Here is a 19,438-nt window from a genome sequence, read left to right on the forward strand (position 1 = left end):
AGGGAAGGAGATGGGGGTTGTTGTGGGGTGATGGGGAGAGCAGGACTGGAGCTGAGAGGGAAGGAGATGGGGGTTGTTGTGGGGTGATGGGGAGAACAGGACTGGAGCTGGGAGGGAAGGAGATGGGGGTTGTTGTGGGGTGATGTGGAGAACAGGACTGGAGCTGGGAGGGAAGGAGATGGGGGTTGTTGTGGGGTGATGGGGAGAAAAAAGGTCTGGTTAACCATAACTAAAACAATCCCCAAAAGAGGTGAGTTAAACTACTGTACCAACCTTAACCACAAGAACTAGTCTGTGTGTTCTGACCACACCTCAACACTCAAGATGATTGGTCAGTCACAAATACAGTGTGTGTGTTAATGTGTTTGTCCTGTTGTCTACAGATAGAGGGGACACCACCACCGCCACAGTGAAGTGAAACAGGAGGAGACATCTTGTTTAGTGGGTAAGTTAAGGGTTCATTGTTTGACCATCCATTTCACTCCTCTTCAATGTTTATATGACAGAGTAGTAAGTTGCTATACTACCAGAAATACAACTACTAACACTTTATCCATATGAAACAAGATGATACAAGTTTATTGTCAACAGACACGTTTTAGTTCACTTCAGAAGTTTCATGGGGTAACATTTTTGGCACGTTTCTGAATGAGGAAACATTCTGTTGCATGATTGCATTCAGAGTTTCCAGAAAGCACACTTGGCTGTTGATAGTGTTAACCTCAACACATTCCTTCCTCATGAGTCCTCTTCACATTTGACTGAGTCCCTCAATGAGAAGTTGTCTACCTACCTACAACATGGGTCCGACAGAGAGCTCACACATGCTATTTACTGAACAGAGAGAGCTGTTGAAGAAGTATGGAGGGGGTGTGTGTGTGGGGGGGGGGGGGGGGGGGCATGGCTGCCTGGTTTGGAAGTTATAAAGACTAGGGGCAGTGGCAGAAAGGCAACAGGATGGTGAGTGTGTGTGTGTGTGTGTGAGAGAGAGTGTGTGATGGTCTATAAAAGTGCAGGCAGGGGAGGCTTATTCAATCACTGGTGATAATTGCCCCTCTCCACCCCCCTGGGCCGGTCCATTATAGATGGAGGGGGAGTGTGTCCGATCCAGCTGGGATGGTCTATTATGTGAGGCAGGGGGAGTGTGTCTGGGTCAAGCTGTGGTCTGGTCCAGCAGTCAGGCCCTGGGGCAGCGGGGGCTGTTGTTAAGGTCTGACAGGGACTGTGCAGGCTTGGAAAGTGTGCTCTGCTTTTCTCCCCCCTCCTCTCCTTTCTGACCCAGAACACAGCCCACTGCTCAAGGCCTGTGGGGTCTGGAATCATTAGTACACTCACTAATTGCCTTACAACCACCTCTACCTTTCCCTCCTCCCCACTCCTCAAACCTCAGAGAGAGACAGAGAGACACACAGAGAGAGACAGAGACAGAGAGAGACAGACAGAGACACAGAGAGACAGACAGAGACAGAGACACAGAGAGAGACACAGAGACACAGAGAGAGAGACAGAGAGCGACAGAGAGACAGACAGAGACACAGAGAGAGAGACAGAGAGAGAGAGAGAGACAGAGAGAGACAGAGGGACAGAGAGCGATACAGAAAGAGACAGAGAGAGACAGAGGGACAGAGAGCGATACAGAGAGAGAGAGTGAAAAAGAGCAATACAGAGAGAGCTCTGAGGCATGCAGTAAGTGATTGCACACGGACACACACACACTAGCCCCACTCTGGAGAGCAGACTTATGGACAGACAAACACACACATGTACTGCAGGCAGACAGGCAGGCAGGCAGACAGACAGGCACTGAGGCAGGATGTCACTGTATGCTGTAATTTGAGGCAGTGCGTTGGAGCTTTGATGTTAAAACGACAGGATTAAGGTAGAACCAGCCAGAAGACTATGTGTTGACACAAACCCTCTCTCGCTAGATAGTGAATTATTTACAACCCAGCAGCGCTCCAACCAGACACACATTCCTGAACTAGAAGAAGTGTGTATGTGTGTGTGCATGTGTGTGTGTGAGAGAGAAGCTGTGTCTGTGTGTGTCCAAACCATGGAGCGTCTGAACAGGTCTGTGAAGTGCAGTCAACGTATGGGGCCATGACGGGGCTGAGATCATAGAGACTAGGGAGGTTCTGTCTGCTCCATCACTGAGGACATGTATCTGCTCCTGGACGGGTCTGATAGAGGGCCCCTCTATAGGCTGTACAACAGAGTGACAACCAACATAAACACTAGGTCCAGAACCACCTGGACACTGTGTGAAGGGACGTGGAGTTCTCCTCTCTCTGTGGGTTTTACAATATAAAGCAGGAATGAGCAAATAAGGATGCAGCATGTTCTCTCTCTACTGAGCACTAACAACAAGACAGTGTGACTAACCCATAGAACACGTGGATTCCATCTGTGGGCAAACACACACACACACACACACACACACACAGAGATCTCCCAAAACCTCACCAAGGGCCCCGTCTCTCACCTCTCCAGATGGGGGGCACGAGGAGGCTCGGGGGGATAGCTCTCATGTTGAATTCAGTGGTGGGTTGTTTAAAGTGGAGTGCCATGTGGAACACATGCCCAGGCAGTGATGTGTGTTAGCGCTCCAGCCTCCGCAGACAGATCCCCTCTCTCTCTCTCTCTCTCTCTCTCTCTCTCTCTCTCTCTCTCATATACTGTTGTTTTCTTGAGGAATCTCTCCCATATCTAACCCGGAGAGCATGGCACACCTGTTGCACGTTAATTGCAGTGTTCGAGGGTCACGGTGATATAACCTTGTTGAAAGATCTCTCAGCCACAGAGCAGAGGCAGCACCGGCAGAAGCAGGCAGCAGAGAGCTCAGGAGGCAGGCGAGGCCACCCCGGGACAAGCCAAGCTGACAGGGGGAAGTTAGAGGCGGTTGGTTGAGCTATGAGGCCCTGGCAAGTGACCAACACAGCGAGATGTCTTCTCACAATGCATTCTTCTGTGACAGTTTAAATCAGTCAAAGAGATCTTCTTGACATAATTTATCTCTGTGTGTGTGTGTGTGTGTGTGTGTGTGTGTGTGTGTGTGTGTGTGTGTGTGTGTGTGTGTGTGTGTTTTATGGGATAAAGCCCCTAGGCAAGAATGACTTAAAATCCCAAACAGTCATTTCTACAGTACAGTAAACTACAGACCTGTAAAACAGGTAGATCGGTCTGTAAACACAGGCTTATTGTCAAAGAATGAGGAAAGAAAGTGTAAATGTGTAGATGTGAGTAAACCAACACTGTCCTCTACAGACACAATGACACAGACACACTACTGTCTTCAACCCAGATCCCTCTCTCAGCCTCCAGATCAGACTACCTACACCATGTGACTTCATGACTACCCAGATCCCTCTCTCAGCCTCCAGATCAGACTACCTACACCATGTGACTTCATGACTACCCAGATCCCTCTCTCAGCCTCCAGATCAGACTACCTGCACCATGTGACTTCATGACTACCCAGATCCCTCTCTCAGCCTCCAGATCAGACTACCTACACCATGTGACTTCATGACTACCCAGATCCCTCTCTCAGCCTACAGATCAGACTACCTACACCATGTGACTTCATGACTACCCAGATCCCTCTCTCAGCCTCCAGATCAGACTACCTGCACCATGTGACTTCATGACTACCCAGATCCCTCTCTCAGCCTCCAGATCAGACTACCTACACCATGTGACTTCATGACTACCCAGATCCCTCTCTCAGCCTCCAGATCAGACTACCTACACCATGTGACTTCATGACTACCCAGATCCCTCTCTCAGCCTCCAGATCAGACTACCTACACCATGTGACTTCATGACTACCCAGATCCCTCTCTCAGCCTCCAGATCAGACTACCTGCACCATGTGACTTCATGACTACCCAGATCCCTCTCTCAGCCTCCAGATCAGACTACCTACACCATGTGACTTCATGACTACCCAGATCCCTCTCTCAGCCTCCAGATCAGACTACCTGCACCATGTGACTTCATGACTACCCAGATCCCTCTCTCAGCCTCCAGATCAGACTACCTGCACCATGTGACTTCATGACTACCCAGATCCTAGAGAGACGTGGAGAGAGAGGTGATTAGGTTCAGATGACCTACATAAATCACATCAACGTTTATTGGTCGCGTACACATGTGCCTCTACTCCACAGATTGATAAGTTAGACACAGTGACAATTAAGTTAGCAACAACAACTAATTCAATTCGCAACAGCCACACCAAAAGTTGTGGTTACCCTAGCACTAACACACTTGATTCAACGAATCATCTCATCATCAAGGCTTTCATTACTAGCACTAACACACTTGATTCAACGAATCATCTCATCATCAAGGCTTTCATTACTAGCACTAACACACTTGATTCAACGAATCATCTCATCATCAAGGCTTTCATTACTAGCACTAACACACTTGATTCAACGAATCATCTCATCATCAAGGCTTTCATTACTAGCACTAACACACTTGATTCAACGAATCATCTCATCATCAAGGCTTTCATTACTAGCACTAACACACTTGATTCAACGAATCATCTCATCATCAAGGCTTTCATTACTAGCACTAACACACTTGATTCAACGAATCATCTCATCATCAAGGCTTTCATTACTAGCACTAACACACTTGATTCAACGAATCATCTCATCATCAAGGCTTTCATTACGAGCACTAACACACTTGATTCAACGAATCATCTCATCAAGGCTTTCATTACGAGCACTAACACACTTGATTCAACGAATCATCTCATCAAGGCTTTCATTACGAGCACTAACACACTTGATTCAACGAATCATCTCATCAAGGCTTTCATTACGAGCACTAACACACTTGATTCAACGAATCATCTCATCATGAAGGCTTTCATTACTTGAATCAGGTGTGTTAGTGCTAGGGCCCCTATGGGTCCCCAGGACCAGGATTGGAAAACACTGACCTAGATTGGATCTAAATTGGAAACAGTGACTACAAGTTTAATAAATGATCTTGTAAATCGCCAGGCCGACAGCCAAGTGACTAAACAATGTACTGCTACTGTCATCCTCACAGTGACACTGTCCCCATTGTGTCCCTAGTGTCACACATTGTCCCAACTCTGGCATCTGTGGCATTCTTTACTGACCTTTCTGTTAAAACACCTTCAAGACAAGAACCAGAACAGCAGCATCACCTACAGCTGACTGACACAAATCCCTTCACAAGAAGAGGTGTGACGCTTGTCTTTTCAAGTCAATTTAACGTCATTGTCCCCTGGAGGGAAATACATACTGGGTTTCTGTCCCTCCCTCCCCCGTACCTGCTACTACACGGCTCATTGGTAGAGAGAGACATGTACGTGTGTGTGAAAGAGAGAGAGTTGGCTCCCTTCCTGCGTGGATGTTTTAAAGTGGTCCCATGCCCTGTCTATACCTCTACAACCACCCTGACAGCCACTAGACAGAGGGAGGAGAGGTTACTGGTGTCCTGAAGAACACCTTCAGAAGAAACACAGACAGGGAGAGAAAATAGGGCAACGGGGGATGAACAGGTGAGAACACAGATGTGCTATGAGGCTGAGGATGCCCCCCTGAGTTCAACAGCTTCATACATGTGTGTCTCAGTGTATGTTGATGGGGTATGTGAGACTGCGTACTTCTTCAGAAAGCCTGTCCAGATTACACAGGACATCGTGCCATGCCCACTAACTTTCACATTAGTCAAGTTGTAGTGCCAAGTATCACATCCGGATTTCTCCACAGCCTGTTTATTTGTTAACATTCGAGGTGAATTTACAGACCTATTTTACATGTTTGGTGACGTGGTGGTGAAAGAATGCTACTGCTTGTTAGTTACCTGCTGCTACTAGATTAACTGCAGGTTCATTATGAGACGGCTGTGTGTGTGTGTGTGTGTGTGTGTGTGTGTGTGTGTGTGTGTGTGTGTGTGTGTGTGTGTGTGTGTGTGTGTGTGTGTGTGTGTGTGTGTTTGCATGCTACGGCGGCTGCGGTGACAGAAATGTGGTTGGCACACTCTGCAGGGTAAACCCTCTCTGGAGACATGGGGTGACAGAGGTATTTGGTAGGATGTGACATGATAGGGCGGGGGACAGTGGCACGTGTAGCCAGAGGGAAGGACAGCCAGACAGAGGGACACAGTGACAGAATCACTCCGAGAGTGTGTGTTTGTTTATCCATCTGTCAGTCTGTCCGCCCACGGACTGCATGTGTCACAAACACTTAGGTTTTGTTGACTTGACCTTTGTTCTGACAGTAGACGTTCATGGTTCAGAGGGAGAAAGGCCAAACTGAATGTGACCACCACAGTCATAGGTACCTACAATCTACATGAACAGGGGGACAAGGGTAGGACTGAATGTGACCATACATACTCAGTCATAGGTACCTACAATCTACATTTGACTGTTGAACAGGGGGACAAGGGTAGGACTGAATGTAAACATACATACTCAGTCATAGGTACCTACAATCTACATTTGACTGTTGAACAGGGGGACAAGGGTAGGACTGAATGTAAACATACATACTCAGTCATAGGTACCTACAATCTACATTTGACTGTTGAACAGGGGGACAAGGGTAGGACTGAATGTGACCATACATACTCAGTCATAGGTACCTACAATCTACATTTGACTGTTGAACAGGGGGACAAGGGTAGGACTGAATGTGACCATACATACTCAGTCATAGGTACCTACAATCTACATTTGACTGTTGAACAGGGGGACAAGGGTAGGACTGAATGTAAACATACATGTACATAGTATCTGAATATGCTGATTCTTAAAAAATAAACACGCCTCTATTTGACCAGGAGATAAATCTTGAGGTTCAGACCCTCTTTTTTTCTAGAAACACCGGGCAAGAGGGTCCCAAAAGATAAATACTATTCTCTGCTAAGAGAGAGAAAGCAGAACTGGGAGTCAGGTAAATCCCTGATCAAAACTATGTTTGATCTCCTGGATAGCCTTTGAAGTTGAAAATAAGCTGAACTTAAGTCAAGATAAATAGTTCATCATAGCAGTAATATCAGGTGGTGGTGATGAATCAGTGTTCCATTCAAACACATGCAACAATAAACTACAGGTAAATACAGGATGATGAAAACAAGATCTGGAGGGAGAGAGATTGGAGTGTGTCAGCACACGGCCACGGAACAGGTTGAGCTGCCTCTAACCAATCCCTGCACACACACACACACACACACACACACACACACACACACACACACACACACACACACACACACACACACACACACACACACACACACACACACACACACACACGTCTCCGATACTCAAACATCATGAAGACAAGTACACACCATCCTCTGACACTCACACCCAACAAACACACACACACGCACAAAACACACACTCACTGACACCAGAAGAATGTACACCTGCTGGATTTCATTACTGAAAACCAAGTCAAGTGCTACTGCTTTCCCTGTACCCATACACTTACAGCATATTCATTACACAGTTATTAGTTCTATTATATGATCAGATCAGAGTGTGTTGATCACGCACACAGTTTAACAGATGTTATAGCGGGTGCAGTGAAATGCTTATGTTACTAGCGCCTAACAATGTAGTAAAATGTAGTAAAAGTCAAGTACACAAATGATGCCCCAAAAATATTTGACAAATCTTGAAACATCAGATCGAATCTAATGAACCCAAATAGCCCAAACAAGATATACTCAGAATGATACGTACAGCAGTAAATATATTACAGTGAGATATATCAATAACCCAGTATATTAATAAATACACAGTGTGTATTAACAGTGTAACTAAAATGCAATGTACAGTAGTAGAAATATTAGAATGAGCTATGTTGAGAATACAGTATTTAAATACACATTACAAAACCCCATGACAAAACGGATAGAATTGCAGAAATGTTGCAAAATATATATGGTGTGTATAGACAGTATGTGAATGGTGTGTATAGACAGTATAGACAGTATGTGAATGGTGTGTATAGACAGTATGTTCAGTATGTGAATGGTGTGTATAGACAGTATAGACAGTATGTGAATGGTGTGTATAGACAGTATAGACAGTATGTGAATGGTGTGTGTATAGACAGTATGTTCAGTATGTGAATGGTGTGTATAGACAGTATGTTCAGTATGTGAATGGTGTGTATAGACAGTATGGACAGTATGTGAATGGTGTGTATGGACAGTGTGTGAATGGTGTGTATAGACAGTATGGACAGTATGTGAATGGTGTGTATAGACAGTATGGACAGTATGTGAATGGTGTGTATAGACAGTATGTTCAGTATGTGAATGGTGTGTATAGACAGTATGTGAATGGTGTGTATAGACAGTATGGACAGTATGTGAATGGTGTGTATAGACAGTATGTGAATGGTGTGTATAGACAGTATGGACAGTATGTGAATGGTGTGTATAGACAGTATGGACAGTATGTGAATGGTGTGTATAGACAGTATGGACAGTATGTGAATGGTGTGTGTATAGACAGTATGGACAGTATGTGAATGGTGTGTATAGACAGTATGTTCAGTATGTGAATGGTGTGTATAGACAGTATGTGAATGGTGTGTATAGACAGTATGGACAGTGTGTGAATGGTGTGTATAGACAGTATGGACAGTATGTGAATGGTGTGTATAGACAGTATGTGAATGGTGTGTATAGACAGTATGGACAGTATGTGAATGGTGTGTATAGACAGTATGTGAATGGTGTGTATAGACAGTATGGACAGTATGTGAATGGTGTGTATAGACAGTATAGACAGTATGTGAATGGTGTGTGTATAGACAGTATGGACAGTATGTGAATGGTGTGTATAGACAGTATGTTCAGTATGTGAATGGTGTGTATAGACAGTATGTTCAGTATGTTAATGGTGTGTATAGACAGTATGTGAATGGTGTGTATAGACAGTATTTTCAGTATGTGAATGGTGTGTATAGACAGTATGTTCAGTATGTGAATGGTGTGTATAGACAGTATGTGAATGGTGTGTATAGACAGTATGTGAATGGTGTGTATAGACAGTATGTGAATGGTGTGTATAGACAGTATGTACAGTATGTGAATGGTGTGTATAGACAGTATGGACAGTATGTGAATGGTGTGTATAGACAGTATGGACAGTATGTGAATGGTGTGTGTATAGACAGTATGGACAGTATGTGAATGGTGTGTATAGACAGTATGTTCAGTATGTGAATGGTGTGTATAGACAGTATGTGAATGGTGTGTATAGACAGTATGGACAGTGTGTGAATGGTGTGTATAGACAGTATGGACAGTATGTGAATGGTGTGTATAGACAGTATGTTCAGTATGTGAATGGTGTGTATAGACAGTATGTTCAGTATGTGAATGGTGTGTATAGACAGTATGTGAATGGTGTGTATAGACAGTATGGACAGTATGTGAATGGTGTGTATAGACAGTATGTGAATGGTGTGTATAGACAGTATGGACAGTATGTGAATGGTGTGTATAGACAATATAGACAGTATGTGAATGGTGTGTGTATAGACAGTATGGACAGTATGTGAATGGTGTGTATAGACAGTATGTTCAGTATGTGAATGGTGTGTATAGACAGTATGTTCAGTATGTTAATGGTGTGTATAGACAGTATGTGAATGGTGTGTATAGACAGTATTTTCAGTATGTGAATGGTGTGTATAGACAGTATGTTCAGTATGTGAATGGTGTGTATAGACAGTATGTGAATGGTGTGTATAGACAGTATGTGAATGGTGTGTATAGACAGTATGTGAATGGTGTGTATAGACAGTATGTACAGTATGTGAATGGTGTGTATAGACAGTATGTTCATTATGTGAATGGTGTGTATAGACAGTATGTGAATGGTGTGTGTATAGACAGTATGTTCAGTATGTGAATGGTGTGTATAGACAGTATGTTCAGTATGTGAATGGTGTGTATAGACAGTATGTTCAGTATGTGAATGGTGTGTATAGACAGTATGTTCAGTATGTGAATGATGTGTATAGACAGTATGGACAGTATGTGAATGGTGTGTATAGACAGTATGTTCAGTATGTGAATGGTGTGTATAGACAGTATGTTCAGTATGTGAATGGTGTGTATAGACAGTATGTGAATGGTGTGTATAGACAGTATAGACAGTATGTGAATGGTGTGTATAGACAGTATGTTCAGTATGTGAATGGTGTGTATAGACAGTATGTTCAGTATGTGAATGGTGTGTATAGACAGTATGTTCAGTATGTGAATGGTGTGTATAGACAGTATGTTCAGTATGTGAATGGTGTGTATAGACAGTATGTTCAGTATGTGAATGGTGTGTATAGACAGTATGTTCAGTATGTGAATGGTGTGTATAGACAGTATGTGAATGGTGTGTATAGACAGTATAGACAGTATGTGAATGGTGTGTATAGACAGTATAGACAGTATGTGAATGGTGTGTATAGACAGTATGTTCAGTATGTGAATGGTGTGTATAGACAGTATGTTCAGTATGTGAATGGTGTGTATAGACAGTATGTTCAGTATGTGAATGGTGTGTATAGACAGTATGTTCAGTATGTGAATGGTGTGTATAGACAGTATGTGCATGGTGTGTATAGACAGTATGTGAATGGTGTGTATAGACAGTATGTTCAGTATGTGAATGGTGAGTGTATAGACAGTATGGACAGTATGTGAATGGTGTGTATAGACAGTATGTGAATGGTGTGTATAGACAGTATGTACAGTATGTGAATGGTGTGTATAGACAGTATGGACAGTATGTGAATGGTGTGTATAGACAGTATGTTCAGTATGTGAATGGTGTGTATAGACAGTATGTGAATGGTGTGTATAGACAGTATGGACAGTATGTGAATGGTGTGTATAGACAGTATGTGAATGGTGTGTATAGACAGTATGGACAGTATGTGAATGGTGTGTATAGACAGTATGGACAGTATGTGAATGGTGTGTATAGACAGTATGGACAGTATGTGAATGGTGTGTGTATAGACAGTATGGACAGTATGTGAATGGTGTGTATAGACAGTATGTTCAGTATGTGAATGGTGTGTATAGACAGTATGTGAATGGTGTGTATAGACAGTATGGACAGTGTGTGAATGGTGTGTATAGACAGTATGGACAGTATGTGAATGGTGTGTATAGACAGTATGTGAATGGTGTGTATAGACAGTATGTTCAGTATGTGAATGGTGTGTATAGACAGTATGTGAATGGTGTGTATAGACAGTATGGACAGTATGTGAATGGTGTGTATAGACAGTATGTGAATGGTGTGTATAGACAGTATGGACAGTATGTGAATGGTGTGTATAGACAGTATAGACAGTATGTGAATGGTGTGTGTATAGACAGTATGGACAGTATGTGAATGGTGTGTATAGACAGTATGTTCAGTATGTGAATGGTGTGTATAGACAGTATGTTCAGTATGTTAATGGTGTGTATAGACAGTATGTGAATGGTGTGTATAGACAGTATTTTCAGTATGTGAATGGTGTGTATAGACAGTATGTTCAGTATGTGAATGGTGTGTATAGACAGTATAGACAGTATGTGAATGGTGTGTATAGACAGTATGTGAATGGTGTGTATAGACAGTATGTGAATGGTGTGTATAGACAGTATTTTCAGTATGTGAATGGTGTGTATAGACAGTATGTTCAGTATGTGAATGGTGTGTATAGACAGTATAGACAGTATGTGAATGGTGTGTATAGACAGTATGTGAATGGTGTGTATAGACAGTATGTGAATGGTGTGTATAGACAGTATGTACAGTATGTGAATGGTGTGTATAGACAGTATGTTCATTATGTGAATGGTGTGTATAGACAGTATGTGAATGGTGTGTGTATAGACAGTATGTTCAGTATGTGAATGGTGTGTATAGACAGTATGTTCAGTATGTGAATGGTGTGTATAGACAGTATGTTCAGTATGTGAATGGTGTGTATAGACAGTATGTGAATGGTGTGTATAGACAGTATAGACAGTATGTGAATGGTGTGTATAGACAGTATAGACAGTATGTGAATGGGTGTGTATAGACAGTATGTTCAGTATGTGAATGGTGTGTATAGACAGTATGTGAATGGTGTGTGTATAGACAGTATGTTCAGTATGTGAATGGTGTGTATAGACAGTATGTTCAGTATGTGAATGGTGTGTATAGACAGTATGTGAATGGTGTGTATAGACAGTATAGACAGTATGTGAATGGTGTGTATAGACAGTATGTAAATGGTGTGTGTATAGACAGTATGTTCAGTATGTGAATGGTGTGTATAGACAGTATGTTCAGTATGTGAATGGTGTGTATAGACAGTATGTTCAGTATGTGAATGGTGTGTATAGACAGTATGTTAATGGTGTGTATAGACAGTATAGACAGTATGTTAATGGTGTGTATAGACAGTATGTTCAGTATGTGAATTGTGTGTATAGACAGTATGTGAATGGTGTGTATAGACCGTATGTGAATGGTGTGTATAGACAGTATGTGAATGGCGTGTATAGACAGTATGTTCAGTATGTGAATGGTGTGTATAGACAGTATAGACAGTATGTGAATGGTGTGTATAGACAGTATGTTAATGGTGTGTATAGACAGTATGTTCAGTATGTGAATGGTGTGTATAGACAGTATAGACAGTATGTGAATGGTGTGTATAGACAGTATAGACAGTATGTGAATGGTGTGTGTATAGACAGTATGTTCAGTATGTGAATGGTGTTTATAGACAGTATGTGAATGGTGTGTGTATAGACAGTATGGACAGTATGTGAATGGTGTGTATAGACAGTATGTTCAGTATGTGAATGGTGTGAATATACAGTATGTTCAATATGTGAATGGTGTGTATAGACAGTATGGACAGTATGTGAATGGTGTGTATAGACAGTATGTGAATGGTGTGTGTATAGACAGTATGGACAGTATGTGAATGGTGTGTATAGACAGTATGTTCAGTATGTGAATGGTGTGTATAAACAGTATGTGAATGGTGTGTATAGACAGTATGTTCAGTATGTGAATGGTGTGTATAAACAGTATGTGAATGGTGTGTATAGACAGTATGGACAGTATGTGAATGGTGTGTATAGACAGTATGGACAGTATGTGAATGGTGTGTATAGACAGTATGTTCAGTATGTGAATGGTGTGTATAGACAGTATGTTCAGTATGTGAATGGTGTGTGTATAGACAGTATGTTCAGTATGTGAATGGTGTGTATAGACAGTATGTTCAGTATGTGAATGGTGTGTGTATAGACAGTATGTTCAGTATGTGAATGGTGTGTGTATAGACAGTATGTTCAGTATGTGAATGGTGTGTGTATAGACAGTATAGACAGTATGTGAATGGTGTGTATAGACAGTATAGACAGTATGTTAATGGTGTGTATAGACAGTATGTTCAGTATGTGAATGGTGTGTATAGACAGTATGTGAATGGTGTGTATAGACAGTATGTGAATGGTGTGTATAGACAGTATGTGAATGGTGTGTATAGACAGTATGTTCAGTATGTGAATGGCGTGTATAGACAGTTTAGACAGTATGTGAATGGTGTGTATAGACAGTATAGACAGTATGTGAATGGTGTGTATAGACAGTATGGACAGTATGTGAATGGTGTGTGTATAGACAGTATGGACAGTATGTGAATGGTGTGTATAGACAGTATGTTAATGGTGTGTATAGACAGTATGTTCAGTATGTGAATTGTGTGTATAGACAGTATGACAGTATGTGAATGGTGTGTATAGACAGTATGGACAGTATGTGAATGGTGTGTATAGACAGTATGTTAATGGTGTGTATAGACAGTATGTTCAGTATGTGAATGGTGTGTATAGACAGTATGGACAGTATGTGAATGGTGTGTGTATAGACAGTATGGACAGTATGTGAATGGTGTGTATAGACAGTATGTGAATGGTGTGTGTATAGACAGTATGGACAGTATGTGAATGGTGTGTATAGACAGTATGTGAATGGTGTGTATAGACAGTATGTTCAGTATGTGAATGGTGTGCGTATAGACAGTATGTGAATGGTGTGTTTAGACAGTATAGACAGTATGTGAATAGAAAAGGTGTGTACAGCAGTAGTTATATAGGATGATCCATGACTAGACTACAGTATATACATATAAAGTGGGTGAAACAGTATGTAAACATTATTACAGTGACCAGTGTTCAATGACTATGAACTACTGTTTGTCTGTTGTTTCCCCTCAGTCCTTCCCATTTACAGCAGTACATTTACATTTACGTCATTTAGCAGACGCTCTTATCCAGAGCGACTTACAAATTGGTGCATTCACCTTATGATATCCAGTGGAACAACAACTTTACAATAGTACATCTATATCTTTTTGGGGGGGAGGGTAGTGGGGGGTTAGAAGGATTACTATATCCTATCCCAGGTATTCCTTAAAGAGGTGGGGTTTCAGATGTCTCCGGAAGGTGGTGATTGACTCCGCTGTGCTGGCGTCGTGAGGGAGCTTGTTCTACCATTGGGGTGCCAGAGCAGCGAACAGTTTTGACTGGGCTGAGCGGGAACTGTGCTTCCTCAGAGGTAGGGAGGCGAGCAGGCCAGAGGTGGATGAACGCAGTGCCCTTGTTTGGGTGTAGGGCCTGATCAGAGCCTGAAGGTATGGAGGTGCCGTTCCCCTCACAGCTCCGTAGGCAAGCACCATGGTCTTGTAGCAGATGCAAGCTTCAACTGGAAGCCAGTGGAGTGTGCGGAGGAGCGGGGTGACGTGAGAGAACTTGGGAAGGTTGAACACCAGACGGGCTGCGACGTTCTGGATGAGTTGTAGGGGTTTAATGGCACAGGCAGGGAGCCCCGCCAACAGGGAGTTGCAGTAATCCAGACGGGAGATGACAAGTGCCTGGATTAGGACCTGCGCCGTACTAGCTGCTAACACCAGCCTCCTGCATCCCAGCCTCCTGCATCCCAGCATCCTGCCTCCCAGTCTCCTGCATCCCAGCCTCCTGCATCCCAGCCTCCTGCATCCCAGCCTCCTGCATCCCAGCCCAAGTCAGACTACACGGCCATATAGTAGTGGCCCTTGTGGACAAATATCTCCTTCATGACCTTCAGGGTTCAGCTTAACACTGTGACGCCTTCCTGCTCCCCAACAAGCCATCAAATCCTCACTCCTCAACCCCCTACCACCTCAAAGGAAGAGCCATCAGTGAGAGAGAGAGAGAAAGAAAAAGGGAGAGAAAGGGGGAGAGAAAGAGTTCTCACACAGAGAGGTGTCTACGTCGGTTTGCCTTTTTACGCCACATTGGCGTGTGACAGATGGTGCTCGGGTCAAGCAGAGTGGTCTCCAAGGCTTGGGGTCAGCGTGTATGGGTCAGTTGTAAACTTAGTAAAGAGGCCAGGGGGCTAGTAGCTGTTTAAACTGACTGACCTGGGAACAGTGGCAAACCAGCCTTCTAGGACAAGAGCCAGTCTCTCAAGAATAGTCACAATCTAAATCGGATCCAGAGTCAGAAAACCAAGTGTATCAGTTGTATAGTAGCTGTCCCTAACTGACATCAGACCTGCGTGTTAGCATTCTAATCTAATTGTGTTCATTATCTAGTAATTCTATGTCCCTGACTGACATACAGTGTACGACTGGAGCAGGACAGTGTTGTACATTTGAGTCATTTAGCAGACACTCTTATCCTGAGCCACTTACAGTAGTGAGTGCATACATTTGATCTCATACTGGTCCCCCCTTCCTGGCGTGGCAATCCTAGCGTGGCAAGCACCATGCTCTACCAACTGAGCTACAGGGGACTCCATAACCAGAGACAGTCTCTATCTGAAGAAAAGTCACAGTTTAAATCTGATCCAGAATCAGATCAGGAAACCAGTTTTTTTTTCACTAGACAGAGACAGGTGTTAGGGTATGGGATCAAACGTTAGTTCAAAACCCATCACAAAGGAAAGGAGGATACAGACCTATCCATTGTTCTGGTCTCTGCACGCTTTGTATGAATGAGATATTTTTGTATGGTAAAGATCAGACGCCTAATGGGCTAGTCTCTCACCACGTGTCTGTATAAAGAGCTGTGATTGGATAATCAGCCAATTGACCACAGGGATGGTAGGTGTGTAACAGAGGGCTGCTTTGTGTCCATGTGAGTGGGTTGTGACCTCACGGACATTATTAGTCAGAAAGTTCAAGGGTCACAGGGCTGGGTCACCTCATCAGTGCTGACTGAGGGAGGCGACGGCAGCTATGTGTCAATACCTATACGATCTACAAAGAGCAAGACAGAGAGTTAGTGTGTGTGTGAATCTCATCCAAAGGGATCTTGTCGGGCATCTAGAATCCCTTCCTCTGCAGTATGTTTAGAGAAAGATAGGAGAGGAAATAGACAACATTTCCTTTAGGGTTTAAACTGAACCTCAGACCTTAAAGCTCAGAGGAGGTATAGACATCTGTTAACACAGACTATTGTCTGGCCTGGCCATCGTCTGCCTCTCTTCTCCTCTCCCGGCCTCGCTCCCTGGGAATGTAGCAGCCAAGGCAGCTCTGGAGCGCGGAGGATTTAGCCTGGGTCGCATGAGTTGTACAGACACACTTTGGAGGTTTTGGGTTTCGAAATGCCCTGGAGGAGTGCAGAAAGTGCACCTGTTGTGGCGGTGGGGCCGGTAGGTGGGCAGGAGGCTCAGGTGTGTGTGTTTCTGTCTCAGCATGTGTGTGTGTGTGTGTGTGTGTGTGTGTGTGTGTGTGTGTGTGTGTGTGTGTGTGTGTGTGTGTGTGTGTGTGTGTGTGTGTGTGTGTGCCTGTGTCAAACAGGCTGTTATCTGTCTGTCTCGGTGGAGGGTTACACAAAGGACACAGTCGCTTTAGCAGCAGTGGAAACAGCCAATCTGACTCTGACCCCTGACCTCTAGGAATAGTAATCTGGCTCATTGCTCTCAAGTCTTTGTTTTCCTGGCTCATTGCTCTCAAGTCTTTGTTTTCCTGGCAGGTGATGATTATCTAATGAGATGTATTAGTTAGGCCAGGGTTTCCCAAACCTCTCCTCAAGCACCCCTAGCCATTCCATCTATTTCATGTGTTTCAGTATAAGCACATCTGATTGGTCAACCAATCACCAAGCACTTCACGAGTTGATTCAGGTGTGCTAGTTCTTCGAATATATCCAATCAGTGGAAATGTTGAGGGTTTAGGAAACACTTCATTAGGAAGAAGAGATGAGTGACTATGACAGGTTTCACCAACTGCAATGCTATGAGGAGCCATTGCAGTTACCAATGTGTTGCAGATGCTCTCTCAACCATTGTGTGTTTACTGGTGTGTAGCCATCTCTGGTGGTGCTGGTGACCAGTGTTTACTGGTGTGTAGCCATCTCTGGTGGTGCTGGTGACCAGTGTTTACTGGTGTGTAGCCATCTCTGGTGGTGCTGGTGACCAGTGTTTACTGGTGTGTAGCCATCTCTGGTGGTGCTGGTGAACAGTGTTTACTGGTGTGTAGCCATCTCTGGTGGTGCTGGTGAACAGTGTTTACTGGTGTGTAGCCATCTCTGGTGGTGCTGGTGACCAGTGTTTACTGGTGTGTAGCCATCTCTGGTGGTGCTGGTGACCAGTGTTTACTGGTGTGTAGCCATCTCTGGTGGTGCTGGTGAACAGTGTTAGGTGCTGGTGAACAGAGACTAACCCAGTTAGGGAGTCTGAAGGAACACACAATGCTGAGTTACTAGGGAGAGAGATGGTATGCTGAGTTACTAGGTAGAGAGATGGTATGCTGAGTTACTAGGCAGAGAGATGGTATGCTGAGTTACTAGGTAGAGAGATGGTATGCTGAGTTACTAGGGAGAGAGATGGTATGCTGAGTTACTAGGTAGAGAGATGGTATGCTGAGTTACTAGGGAGAGAGATGGTATGCTGAGTTACTAGGCAGAGAGATGGTATGCTGAGTTACTAGGCAGAGAGATGGTATGCAGAGTTACTAGGTAGAGAGATGGTATGCTGAGTTACTAGGGAGAGAGATGGTATGCTGAGTTACTAGGTAGAGAGATGGTATGCTGAGTTACTAGGCAGAGAGATTGTATGCTGAGTTACTAGGCAGAGAGATGGTATGCTGAGTTACTAGGCAGAGAGATGGTATGCTGAGTTACTAGGGAGAGAGATTGTATGCTGAGTTACTAGGCAGAGAGATGGTATGCTGAGTTACTAGGCAGAGAGATGGTATGCTGAGTTACTAGGTAGAGAGATGGTATGCTGAGTTACTAGGGAGAGAGATGGTATGCTGAGTTACTAGGTAGAGAGATGGTATGCTGAGTTACTAGGGAGAGAGATGGTATGCTGAGTTACTAGGCAGAGAGATGGTATGCTGAGTTACTAGGTAGAGAGATGGTATGCTGAGTTACTAGGTAGAGAGATGGTATGCTGAGTTACTAGGGAGAGAGATGGTATGCTGAGTTACTAGGCAGAGAGATTGTATGCTGAGTTACTAGGCAGAGAGATGGTATGCTGAGTTACTAGGCAGAGAGATGGTATGCTGAGTTACTAGGGAGAGAGATTGTATGCTGAGTTACTAGGCAGAGAGATTGTATGCTGAGTTACTAGGCAGAGAGATGGTATGCTGAGTTACTAGGCAGAGAGATGGTATGCTGAGTTACTAGGCAGAGAGATGGTATGCTGAGTTACTAGGTAGAGAGATGGTATGCTGAGTTACTAGGGAGAGAGATGGTATGCTGAGTTACTAGGTAGAGAGATGGTATGCTGAGTTACTAGGCAGAGAGATTGTATGCTGAGTTACTAGGCAGAGAGATGGTATGCTGAGTTACTAGGCAGAGAGATGGTATGCTGAGTTACTAGGCAGAGAGATTGTATGCTGAGTTACTAGGCAGAGAGATGGTATGCTGAGTTACTAGGCAGAGAGATGGTATGCTGAGTTACTAGGCAGAGAGATGGTATGCTGAGTTACTAGGCAGAGAGATGGTATGCTGAGTTACTAGGCAGAGAGATGGTATGCAGAGTTACTAGGTAGAGAGATGGTATGCTGAGTTACTAGGGAGAGAGATGGTATGCTGAGTTACTAGGTAGAGAGATGGTATGCTGAGTTACTAGGCAGAGAGATTGTATGCTGAGTTACTAGGCAGAGAGATGGTATGCTGAGTTACTAGGCAGAGAGATGGTATGCTGAGTTACTAGGGAGAGAGATTGTATGCTGAGTTACTAGGCAGAGAGATGGTATGCTGAGTTACTAGGCAGAGAGATGGTATGCTGAGTTACTAGGCAGAGAGATGGTATGCTGAGTTACTAGGCAGAGATGGTATGCTGAGTTACTAGGCAGAGAGATGGTATGCTGAGTTACTAGGCAGAGAGATGGTATGCTGAGTTACTAGGCAGAGAGATGGT

General features: G+C 43.7%; 2 protein-coding genes across 3 annotated transcripts in view; one reads left to right on the forward strand and one right to left on the reverse strand.

The window, feature by feature from the left end:
- Positions 1 to 19,438, reverse strand: part of LOC106592965 (coronin-7) — a 384,873-nt gene that overhangs the window by 171,952 nt on the left and 193,483 nt on the right. The gene's annotated exons all lie outside the window — the stretch shown is intronic.
- Positions 1 to 19,438, forward strand: part of LOC106601886 (vasorin) — a 52,741-nt gene that overhangs the window by 14,448 nt on the left and 18,855 nt on the right. For both annotated transcript variants that reach the window (XM_045715648.2, XM_045715647.2), the window contains exon 2: positions 384 to 445. The gene's annotated coding sequence lies outside the window, so the exon portion shown is untranslated. The remainder of the gene's footprint in view (positions 1 to 383; positions 446 to 19,438) is intronic.

This window comes from Salmo salar, chromosome 03 (assembly GCF_965601325.2).
Source record: "Salmo salar chromosome 03, fSalSal1, whole genome shotgun sequence".
Taxonomy (NCBI): domain Eukaryota; kingdom Metazoa; phylum Chordata; class Actinopteri; order Salmoniformes; family Salmonidae; genus Salmo; species Salmo salar.